The following is a 13,504-nucleotide window of genomic DNA, read 5'->3' on the forward strand; positions in this document are numbered from 1 at the left end:
TAGGTGGCACAGTGAGTAGAGCACCAGCCCTGGAGTCAGGAGGACCTGAGTTCAAATCCAGCCTCAGACACTTGGCACACTTACTAGCTGTGACCTTCGGCAAGTCACTTAACCCCAATTGCCCTGCCTTCTCCCCTCCCAAAGAAAGAGATAGACTCCTTTTCAGTGAAAAGAACATCGCATAGATAAAATTACTGAATCAATGAATGAGACTTTAACAATCAGTTTTCAAGTCTCTACTGTACAAGTCAATTTTCAAGGTGCTGAGATAAAGACAATAAATGGAAGAGTTCTAGCCTTCAAGAAATTGACATTCTCCTGATATTTCACAGTACAATCAGGAAATCATAAATAGGAAATATTTTGAAAACAAAAAGAAAATATTAGCAATCATAAACTTACATTGGAGTGTTTCTAGATTGGGCAAAAACACTTGAGTAGTTGTGTGGAGACCAGTTCAACTATATGTTCAGTTGACCCAGATAAAGAGGTGGGTCTGGGTTGCATATACTTGAAAACAATTGGAGAATTTATGATCTGTGGAAAAAATGCCAAAGCAATGGATTTGACGCTGTGTGAGGATGATGACTTGTGAATAAATACAATGCATAGTGGCATAGATTAGCAGTAGCAATCCAGTAGCTATATAAAGGATGTGAGCCATTCATTCTCCCCACCATTTGGGGACAAAGTCCCATTTGTCCTCTGTTTGACATGGTCCTGCCTACGACTTGGTATGTATAAAATAAAAGTTTTAATCTATATGCAAAACATTTTCAGGGATGTAGTTATGAAGGAAGTGAATTCCAGTCACGACAGCGTCAGCTTATACAATAATTAGTGCAGTACCCTGCACATAGTCATTGCTAAAAAATTTTCATTGATTGAATGGAAAATATAATTTGAAATTTTCTGAACAACTCACAGGCCAATATGGCTGGGACATAGAATGGATGAAAGAGAGTAATATGAAACCACAGTTAGAAAAGTATATGTGAACCTTATTGTAGAGTGCTTAAACAGTCACTGAAGAATTTGCTTTTTCATTATAGAACCAGAAAATATTTTTAAGCAAGTGAGTGACATGCTCATACTAGTGTTTATGTATGTATATGTATATGTGTATGCACACAAAAATATATATGTGTGTATGTAGATTTTGTAGGAATAGGTACTATAGTGAATAAAAATTCAGAAATTGGAGAACATGGAGGGTATTGTAAACCAATTTAGAATTTTTTGAGGGTAGTAATGAGATAACCCTGGAACCAAATTGTAGATTACTTTAAACATCCTCCATTCACCAAGATATAATCCACTGGTTATCACTCTTTCTTTGTGATATTTCTGTTTTCATTTTTGAACTTGTTTTTCTTGAATGACATACTTTATGTCACTTTCCATTGTAATTCCTTATTTATATTTCCCATTTTAAAATACTAATGAACTTTTAGTAATATTTATGGCTGTGACTCATGGAACACTATGGTATTGTGGGCAGTGGTGCTGGAGAAATCAGTTATTGCTAAGGAGACCCCTACCCCACAGTATCTGAAGAACTGAAATTAAAACTCTCTCACAGAACAATGAAGTTGTATGCTGTGGGCATAAAATTGTCTACCGATGGAGGAGAAAAATATTTATTAGGCAAGAGCAAACCATTAGTGATGTTTGAACCAAGCATTGATGTGGCCAGATTTATGTCTTAGAAGTTTATTATGCAAAAGATAGGTTAAAGAACATATCGAATAGAGAGTTGAGTCAAGATGGCAGGGTAGAGGCAGTAACCTAGCTGACTTCTCACAACACTCCTCTCCAAAAAAATAAACTTTAAAATAATGCCTCAAACCAAATTCTGGAGTGGCATGAAGTTAACAAAAGTTCAGAGTGAGACATATTTTTACCTTATGGCAATTTAGGAGGTCAACAGGAAAGGTCTGTGAGAAATAGGCAGGGGGCAGCCTGGAATGCATCCAATGGAAACACAAGTAATGGACCTTGAAGGTGTTCATGATAATGGCAGCAGCAGATTTAGTAGCTCTTATCCCAGAGACAGTAAAAGGGGTCAAACAACTGGTCAAAAAGAGATTACAGGGGACTTTTTCTGGCACTGGGTGCTGCTGTTTTCAAAGTTCTGGTGGTATAAATTTTGGTGCTTCCAAGGTGATGTGCAATCTGTGGAGAGGTGTGGTCACTGGTCTCATGGTCAGCTCTCTGGTTTGTTACCTTGCTCCTCTGCATCTGCAAATGCTAGAGTTCCTTTTGGCCCCGTAACTGTTACCAGGTGCTCTGGTTCCTTACAACAACACAGGCTAATTCTCTTTTCTGCCTTGGAAGTATGTCCAGGTCTCCCACTCCCTTCTGATTGACCATACGTGTTCGTTCCTCTCTGCCCTGGAACTGTGACCCATAACTGCTTGTAATAAATTTGCAAATAATGTCAGACCCTGCACAAAGCTTCTATATGGCAGAATTAGTTCTTTCTCTAACAGTACTTTTCAGAATTGTTTTGAGTTACATAGGGCAAAATTAACAGTTAAATAGACTATTAAATAGTTATTGAGATATAACATGATGAGGACTAGGTAGTAGGAATGAAAAAGAAAGTATACCTATCTCAAGTTTCAGTGTGCTATGGGTGATTCTGGATATTTTTTGTTCTTATTGTTGTTATCACCTTATGCCGTTCCTTCTCTAAAAGAATGTATTTTGTTCACCTCTCATAAGTAAATGGAAAAAGGAGATGTTGCAGAAAGATGATTATAAAGTAATTTGTATTATTTCCTAAATAACATCAAACATTGATATTTTTCTGGTAAATGTTAAAGCATCAGAACTTCAGGTAAATAAGCAAGATGACTGAAAGTCAGCCTCATATATTCATTTTATTTTCGGATTTTTTCCCTTAAAGACTCATGTAATATTTTTTTTCTGTACACCAAGCAATATTCTCTATCTTGTGAAGGGTAGTATGAGATAAAATTCATATAGTCCAATTCTTTCCAAGGCAAAATTCATTGTGTGTTTGTTGATACATTCTATTTAAATCTTTGGGAAAGAGGAACCATTAGAAGAATATAGTTGCTTTGGTATAATGATTCAATTTATCTTTCTATTTGTTTATTTTTTTGTTTCTTAATTAATTCATTTTCAATTGTCAGTCCCACAGTCATGTGTCTTGTCCTCAAATATTCATTCTTGGCATAGAATATTGTCAAGTGTCAGTGGCTAATACATTTTCAGAGGGGAGCATTCTTTTCTCTGTATTATTCCTCCAAGGTGCCAATTTTGTGAAATAAAAAATGGTCAGGTTAGGAATAGTCAGCCTTTTACTTCTTCCCATTATTGCCAGCTCAGTGGCTGAGATTAGATAAATATGAAATTTGAATGGTTACCAGGAACATCCCTGTGTACTCCAGCCATAACTTTGTTCTCTAGCCATATCCTACTCAACTATTTTCAGGCAACTCTCAGATAAACAATATAAAAGGATCACAGGGCCTCCTTTACTCACAGGCTTCCTTTGATGTGTATTTTCCCCAAAATGTAAGGCTTGAGAAGGAATCCACAGGACATCAGGTTCTTCTTCACTATCTTCCTTTTGGATTTGACTCAACAATCTGTAATTCAGATTTCCAACAAGCTCAATATTGATAAAATAATACCATTCTACTCCTTTCAATAAGAAACAGCTTAATGGTCCTACCAGAAGTGGAGATTTCATACCTGGCTCCTGACGGTTAGCAAAAAATCTCTATCATTGATAAAAATGCATTTTGTGATAATACATGCCAGTATTTATTATCAATTTCTTCTTCTAAATAATTCAGAAAAAAATTCAAAAGTTTTTGTCTTGCAAAGTCTCCGCTCCTATGGGTTTGAAGGACATTAAACATTTCTGTGATAAGATTTTCTTTGTTGTTGTTGTTTTGCTTAAATTACAGCATTTTTTTCTCCCAAGAAAGGCTCTATTATATAGTTCAGTAGACTAATTCTGCAGTCTTTCTCCGTAATAGGCTTCAGACTGACTGTTGCTATGACAAATGATTTAAAAATTCTAATCTGTTGGACAACAGGACACTTAGGAATGTGTAGACATTTAATGTTAAAGGGTCTGAAAGTGGAACCCCACAAAACAAAGACATTATTATGCTTGTCAAAAAAAGGTATTTAATAGGAAACAAAATTTTGTGTCAGAGGGAAATATTTACTTAATTTTAAACATACAAATTGATCAAAATAATTTACACATAATGAAAACAGAATTATAATCAATAATCCCCAAAATATAAGATATACTACTTTTCCTGGAAAGAGGATGACAATGGATAAACGTGATACATATCTTTGTCCCATCAAGGCATATTCAGATAGAAAGCCATGTGGAATTCACAATGAGAGCATGAGAGAGAGAGAGAGAAGCAGACAGACTGAGAACAAAGTGAGACACAGAGAGACAGGGACACAGAGACAGAGAGAAAGAGACAGGCAGAGAGCACAGGGATCTTAAGAGCCAAGAAAAAAGATAAACTTCACCCTTTACCTACCAAAAAAACAGCCTCTAAACCACTAAACCTCTAAAATACTCATAAGCTGAGTGTATCAAGCAAACTTTGTTGGTTCATTCTCCAAAAAGAAAAAGAGGCAATAGAGAAAGACATGCAGAGAGAAACTTGCTCCCCTTTCCAACCACAGAGAAAGAGGTAAATAGAAACATAAAGAGACAGAGATGATACCCAGCACCTTTAAGTTTTAGGTTCTTTCTTATCACTACTTATGTTCTTATTGTTGCTCCTTCTTTCAAGGATGAAAGATTGATTGCCAGATCCACTTCAAAGATGAGGAAATATGTCTTACCTACATGTGAAGGTTTGCCAGCTCTGAACATGATTGAATGTGATATCACTATTCTAAAGAAAAACTCCATTTTAAATCAAGATTATCTATCTATCCTATTCAAAATTCAAAATGATCCCTTCTACCCATGCCAAATGAATCATTTCATTTGGATCCTTCTTCTGTAATACCTGTAGCCAACTATGAAAGAATTGAGTAGTTCTATATCCCCCACCTCCATTTTCAAATATGTGAAAAGGAATTTGGTATAAATTGTTGATTATGAAATTTCCATGATGGGTATGATTCAGAGGCCTTGTAATAATAGTCTACCTAGAGACAAAATTTATGATAGCTCTTTCATCCCAATGTCCATTTCATGAAAAATTTAACAGAAAATTTGGAACTAGTTAACATTCTATCTACTTAACTAATCTGCTACTCCTCTTTCCAAAAGTAATGGTACTCTCATCCTGCAAAGCCCATACTACCACATATAATCTTTATGTCTCTCCTATTTCTTTCTAAGTTCCACTCCATACAAATAACCTGCTGTACACTGTTTCCATTTCTGTCCACCATAGCTTCAATTTAGTCTTATTCACAGAAAATTCAAGGATTCCAAAGCCATTTGGGTTTAATATGAAATTGGTGAAACTCATTTTTTTATATATTATTTTTTATAACATTGTGTGAACAATTTTCTAACATTTTTTTAAACTTGAATTCCTAATTTCATCTCTTCTACTCCTCCCCTTCTTTGAGAAGGCAAACAATCTGATATAGGTTATACATGTGTAATCATGGAAAACATATTTCCATATTTCATATGTTAGTGTGAAAGAAAACACAGAAACTCCCCCCAAAATAAATAAAAAACCAAGAAAAAGAAAGAAGGAAAAAAATAAGCATTGATCTGCATTCAGACTCCAAGAGTTCATTCTCTGAAAGTGGATAGCATTTTTCATCCTAAGACCTTATGAACTGTTTTGGATCATTGTATTGCTCAGAATAGCTAAGTCATTCACAGCTGATTCTGACCTCCATCTCCTCCCAATCTGTCCTCCCTTCTATAAGCCCCTCCACCTTCTTTTATCCCTTTCTTCTTCTACTTCCCTGTAGGGTAAGATAGTTTTCTATACCCAACTAAGTGTGCATATTATTTCCTCTTTCAGCACAATTCTGATGAGAGTAAGGTTCAAGGGTTATGTGTAACCACCCTCCATCTTCCTTTCCATGGTATAAGTTCTTTTGTACCAAATATGAGATAATTTACCTCATTCTATCTCTCCCTTTCGCTTTCTCCCACTATATTCCTCTTTCTCACCTCTTTTTTAGATGTTATCCTATAATTGTCAACTTGCATCTGTACCTTTTATCTATGCATAGTCCTTCTAACTGAACTAATAACGATAAATTTCTTTAGAAATCTTCCAATGTGAAATACAAACAGTTTAATCTTATTGAATACCTTATGATTTCTCTTTCCTGCTTATTTTTTAAGGCTTGTCTTGGTCTTTTGTTTGAAAGTCAAATTTTCTATTCAGCTCTGATCTTTTCATCAGGAATGCTTGAAAGTACTCTATTGCATTAAATATCTATTTTGCCCATTCAAGAGTTATACTCTTTTGCTGGATAGATGATTCTTGGTGGTAATCCTAGCTTCTTTGCCCTTGAGAATATCATATTCCTAACCCTCCAGTCCTTTAATATAGAAACTGATAAATCTTGTGGATTTCAGGTAGTTCAATAAGTATTAAATTATCTCCCAATCCATTTTCAATCTATGTTCCAGGTCAGTTTTTTTTCTAATAAGATATTTCACATTTTCTTCTATCAGTCTTTTGATTTGTTTTTATTGTTTCTTGATGTCTGGTTAGATAATTAATTTCTACTTATCCAGAAATTATTTTCTTCAGTGAGTTTTTGTAACTCCTTTTCCATTTGGCCAATTATACTTTTTAAGGAGATCTCTTCAACAAATATTTATACATCTTTTTCTATTTGTACAATTTCACATTTCAATTAATTTTCCTCTTCAATGAATTTTTTGAACAATTTTTTCCCATTTAGTCAATTCTGTTTTTTAAGGAATTCCTATTTGCAGTGGATTTTTGTCCCTATTTTACCATTTGTTCTCTTCTAGTTTTTTAAAGTATATTCTTCCATATGTTTTTGTGGTTCCTTACTAAGCTTTAACCTACTTTTCATGATTTTCATACCTCACTCTCATTTCTTTTCCCAATCTTCCCTCTACTATACTTATTAGATTTTAAAATCCTTTTTGTGTTCTTACATGAATCCTTTTAAGGCTTGAGACAAAATCATGTTTTTCTTTGATGCTTTGAATGTAGTTGCTTTGATTTTGCTATCTTTTTCTGAGCTTGTTTTTTGATCTTCTCTGTCATCTTAGTAACTTTCTATGGTCAGGTATGTTGTTGTTTTCTCATATTTCTTGACTTTTAATTTAATATTAAAGTTGATCTCTACCACCTGTATGGAAGAGTCACAGTACTAAGCTTCAGGTATTCCATGTTGCTGTTATCAGAGCTAGTTCAGGTCTTTAATTTTCAGCTCTTCCAAAGTGGTATGATGTAAGAAGTGTGATCACTGCCCTACTGGCCTGTGCATTACTCTGGGGGTTACCAAAAACACTCTTTTCTACTCTAGGACTGTGACCAGGGTCCTTGCTCTGGTTAGCACTTCTCCTCCCTCTCACTCTGTGACCTGGAACTGCCTATGGGCAATACAACAGAGTCTTGCCCCCAGTGCCAGCAAAAAGTCCCCTGTAACTTTCTTCTGACTGGTTTTCTAACCCCCTTACCATCTGTGGACTGTTAGCTCCAGAAGCCTGGCCACTTGGGTGGACATGCCCCCAAGGCCTGCTGCTGTCTTACTGGCTAAAGCCAGTGCTAGACTGTGCTTCACTCTCACCCCAGAGAGGTCAACCTTTCCTTCCAACCTTCTAAGCTTTTTTGGGCTGGAAAATTCTTTCACCCTGTCCTCTTATTGATTCTGCTACTTCAGAATTCATTTTGAGGTGTTATTTTAAAGTTGTTTGGAGGAGAATTGGGAAGATATCAGGTGACTCTCTGCCTTTATTCCACTGTCTTGCTTCTATTTTTTTTAAACAGTCCACCTATGAGTAGTTGATTCACCCTTTTTTAATGTTTGAGAACACTTGAATCCAAGAGCCAAATCAATGCATCTAATTAAAAAAGAATAAAAATATTCATTTACCACCCCATATGAAACTACTAACAATATCCAAATGCAACCAAATCTGTTTTACAAGTTCAATCCCTTGTTGATTTATCCTTGAACTCTGTGAAAGGATTCTGACTGATTTGAACTTGTTTCCCTTCTTTGTACTGGAATCAGAAGCTATAATAAAAAAGACTGAAATTTTAGTGGGTGAGGAAATAAAGACAAAGAGCATGGAAAAACCATTCGAGGATGAATTATGATGTACATTCATGGATAAAGTATTCATCCTAGGGAGATCATGGATCCATAGGAGCAAAAAACATACCCAAGCTTTTTAAAAATTTTTATTATTTTAAAATATCTTAACAATAACTTTCAATTGTTACAACTTCTTTCAGTATTACTAACAACACTACCAAATACGCATGAAGGTTTCTCCACTCAGTGCTGTAAGCAATCAATATAAATCAGAGCAAATTTATTTAAAATTCTCTATTCCTCCTGATTTTCAAACATACTTCTTCAATCATAATACTTAGAAGAAATACCGTACTTTGTTTTGGGTTTGCTAATTATTAATATCCACAAATGAAAACACTTTGAAAATTCTGAATGTAGTCTCTGTAACACAACTCATCATTAAGAAAGAATTATCTCTACTAGGAAATATAGCGACATCATATTGTCATAAGGCTATAAGTTATCCCTGAACATCTTCCCAAATCCTGTATTTCCCATATGTCTTTCTATTGTTTTACATGTTCTAATTTATGTAGGATATAAGCTACAATCCAAAAGATGGCTCAGGGAAACAATTGGCAACTTTGCTTTGCTTTATACTTGACAAACAAAACATTGTAAATTAACCAAAACTACATTAGGAAGCCCATAAAAAAGAACCATTTTATGGGAATGTTTACACTCTTTTAGAGAATGGTTATGATCTACCATACAGGGGCCAGTAAACTACCAGATTATTTAAAAAAAAAAACCTTGAAAAGTGTGGCAGTTTAGCGTGGTTGATACAGTCTAGCAGAGAAGACACATATTTCTAATTTTTTTTCTGATTGCAAAATAGTTGAAAGAAGATTTTAATGATTCAACACAAATAAAACAATACAAATATCCTTTTTATTTTATTAGAAAATATGAATGTAATAGCCTAATTTCAAAGTTATATGTTTCAATATATTTTTAAATTAAAAAATGTGACAGCTTCTCCTTGTTTCTGGTGAGTGAATGTTAGAAGATTTCTGTGTGAAAGAAGAGAAAACATAATAAAAAATTCCAGTATTTTCATATTTTTGGACAAAACTAAAGACTGGGCTGCAATTCATATTTTTTAATAAAATAAAGAGTTTGGCAAGAAATATTCCTTCTCGGTGTTCTGTTATGTGCAAGCTTACATCATACATTTTTGTCTAAGATGCCAATCTTGTCCTCAAAACATGAAGGTATAGAAAATGTATTCCCAAACTATAAAAAGTAATGAAATAGATGTAAATGCTCCTGGTTTTTCAAAAAGGGCCATTTTTAGATATTAGTTTTCCTGTATTAAATTGCACAGTATATTGCTTATGATGATCACTGTTATTTTTTATATTTTCCTATTTTTATTGTTCAAAATCTTATTTAGCTAAAAGCTAGCATATGATATTGATATGCAAAATATAATTGAGAGTACCATTTGAGGGGAATTATGGTTTGGTAAAATTTTATTCAGAAAGAAGTCAAAAGTGAAATTATATTTAAGGAAATACTATATACTTCTTTTCCAATTACTAGAATTAAACTGCATGGTTGTGATAAAGGGAAATAAAATAAGGTTTCCCTAACACAGAGTTTAGAGTGATAACAGACTACTTTTACAGAATATCAAGACATCAGAATGAGGCACCCAAAGTAATATTTCAATGTTATGTCTTCCTTTCATACATTGAAGGAGATCTGATTTATCTGTCTTTTTATATGGTTAAGAAGTATATATCAACAACCCCAAAACCTTTTCTTTCTATACAATTCTTATAATTTTAATCTATGTCTTTCCAAAATTCCTTGAAAGATGATCCACCCTATATAGTAGTATTATTCCTTTGATTTTTTTTAAAACATCCATTATTATGCCAATAGTAATACCATGTTAATTGTAAATGTGTTAAAGGATATGACAAATTCATCTTCATTCATACGTATTGTCTTTTGTGCCACTTATCTTATATTGTTTATTATATATTACATGATAAAAAGAACTCATACTTATTATCAATATTAATTTTTTGTATCAGGGACCAAATTGGAATTGTTGGAAGCATTTCAATTTTGGGGAAAAAAATCAAGCCCTATAGATATTTTCTGGTCCTTTCTATACCCGAACCTTTTTTCATTGTATCACATATCCAAGATAAATATGTTGATTGTCTCAAAATACTACACTTTCAAGCCTATGACATAGTATGAGGTAAAGGTATTTTTTGTCAACTTTGCCTTTCCGTTGTTCATGATGATAACCTCATTCATTTTGACAAAAACTTTATTTTAAACTATTGCAGAGCTTGATACAATTAATTTGATGTCAAATACAATAAGGGATATTTTGTTAGCCACGCTCACTAGGTGCAATATTTATTTTGTTTGAACTTTGTGGAAAATATTTCCCATGATATTAGCAAAGACCTTAAGTGAATATATGAATTCCTGGTCAAGAGTATACTTGATTTCATAACTTTGAAAATAGATAACAAATTTATCTGCAAGATTTTACTTTTTTGAGAAATTTTGCATATTTTAAATTTATGCATAGATAATATCTCATTTGAAGGGAAACTTCACAGATGCATTGGCTTTACTGTCAAATGTTTATTCTTAAACAATTAAAAAAATAGACAGTGGAGCATTTTATATTCTCTCTACCTTTCAATCAGCTGAATGGCAGTATAAAATCTGGTCCTTTGTAGAATGTGATTTGTGAAAGTCTGTCTATTCTTACCTTACCATTTATGTTTCATTAAAGAAAACATCACTTGTTATATAGATCATTCTCATTTGTATACCTTTAATTGGAGGCAACAAATATTAGTATCAGTAGTTGCTGATATCTTTTTGTTGCCTTCTGTGATAAAATAATTTTCTTTTCCATTCTTAGGCATTATTGCTTCTTTGAGACATCAACAAAATTAATTCCTGAGTCCCTTTAAAATTATGTCACTCACCTCACATATAAATCACCATTTATATTTGTTTGGGACTAAGTTTTTATTCCAAAATTTCATTTCATTATATATTATTTATTACTTCCTGGAGTGATACATAATGTATTGATTTGTGAGAACCTAACTGTATTTGTTAAATAAGACAATGGAAATACATAACTAATTTTAGAGTTCAGAAAAAATTCATATTATAACCTCACTCTTTTTTTCCCCCATTTCTCAAATGGCTGAAATGAGGATTTCTTTTGCACAAATACATATTGGGAATGGGCCTTTTTTCTTCTTTCTCAATAGATGAGGAGGGGAGGAGAGCAATTTGGATTTGAAAATAAAATACAAGTTGCAAGAAAAAGTACAAGAAAATGCATAAAGTTCTCTTCTATTTCTTACCAGTTCATTATTTTTTCTGATTTTATCTATATAACTGTTTGATTCATCATTGCTACAATCCATGTCATCATTTTTGCTTATGTTTCCTCCTGAAATGTTTCTACCTGATTTCTGACTTTACTATTTATAATATCTATCATCTTCCTTTCTCATTTTATAAATGAGCATGTCTTCTAATCTAATGCTGCCTTTGGCAACCGTTTGTTTCTGTTTGACAAATACACTAAATGTTTATTGGCTGAGACATTGACCTCCTGTTTGGCTTCCTCCTTTTTGTGACTATTTTGAATTAGTTAATTTATGTAATAAATAGTGATTAAGCCAATATCTTCATTTTATTTCATTCTCCCACCTTCATAATTGAAAGTTTGTTTGAATAGATCAGAATGGAGCTGTTATAATTACAAAAAAATCTTTTCATTTTTTTTTTATTTTTAGTTTACAACACTTCATTCCACAAGTTTTTAAGTTAGAAATTTTCTTCCCCTCCTCCCAGGACAGCATGGAATACGATATATGTTCTATATATACATATATATATATGTATATATATATATATCTTCACATTAAATATATTTATACAATAGTGAAGTCATACAGAAGAATCATGATCAATGAAGTGAATCATGAGAAAAAAAGAAACAAAACCATAAAAAGAATTTGGTAGGACTCCTTCTTTGCCTATTTTCCCAGATATTCTATAAAGTATGGGAATTAGTTGTTCTTTAAATGTTTGATAAAATTCATACGTAAAACCATTTGACCCTGGGGATTTTTTACTGGGGCATTCATTAATGGCTTGCTCAATTTCTTTTTCTGACATGGGATTATTAACGTATTTTACTTCCTCTTCTGTTAACCTGGGCAATTTGTATTTTTTGTAAATATTTATCCATTTTCCTGAGGTTATCAAATTTATGAGTATACAATTGGGCAAAATAATTCCTAATTATTGTTCAATTTGCTCTTCATTGAAGGTGAATTCACCCTTTTAATTTTTGATACTGATAATTTGGTTTTCTTCTTTCTTTTTTTAATCACATTGAGAAAAGGTTTATCAATTTTATTGTTTTTTTTTTTTTCATAAAACCAGCTCTTAGCGGAGCCAAGATGGCGGCTGGTAAGCACGGACTAGAGTGAGCTCCGTACCCGAGTCCCTCCAAAAACCTATAAAAATGGCTCTGAACCAATTCTAGAATGGCAGAACCCACAGAACAGCAGAGGGAAGCAGGGCTCCAGCCCAGGACAGCCTGGATGGTCTCTGGGTGAGGTCTATTCCACATGGAGCTGGGAGCTGGGAGCTGGGAGCTGGGAACGGAGTGGAGCAGAGCCCAGCCTGAGCGGCGTGGACGATCCAGACCAGAAGCCGGGCGGAGGGGGCCCTAGCGCCCTGAATATGTGAGCTGGGGCAGTTACCAGACCCCTCGACCCACAAACACCAAAGACTGCAGAGAAGGTTAGTGGAAAAAGCTGCGGGAGTGGAAGGAGTTCAGGGTTAGGCTTCCAGCCCCGGGGGCAGCGGAGGTGGGGCAGCTACAGCTGTTGTTACTTCCTGCTCCAGGCCCACCTGGTGGGAGGAATTAAGTGGCGGATCAGAGCAGGAGTGCAACAGCCTGCTGAAGATCTAAGCCCAGTCTGGACTGGGGGTCCTTGGGGAAGGAGGAGTGTGGCTCTGACAGAACTGGCACCTCCCCCCCAAACGTAGAACATAGAACTCGTTAGTCTACAAGCAGTCATACCCCACTGAAAAACTCAAGGGTCAAGTTAGTTGGCTGGGAATATGGCCAGGCAGCGAAAACGTGCCCAGATTCAGTCTCAGACTTTGGATTCTTTCTTTGGTGACAAAGAAGACCAAAACATAC

Source organism: Trichosurus vulpecula, chromosome 1 (genome assembly GCF_011100635.1).
Source record: "Trichosurus vulpecula isolate mTriVul1 chromosome 1, mTriVul1.pri, whole genome shotgun sequence".
NCBI classification, from domain to species: domain Eukaryota; kingdom Metazoa; phylum Chordata; class Mammalia; order Diprotodontia; family Phalangeridae; genus Trichosurus; species Trichosurus vulpecula.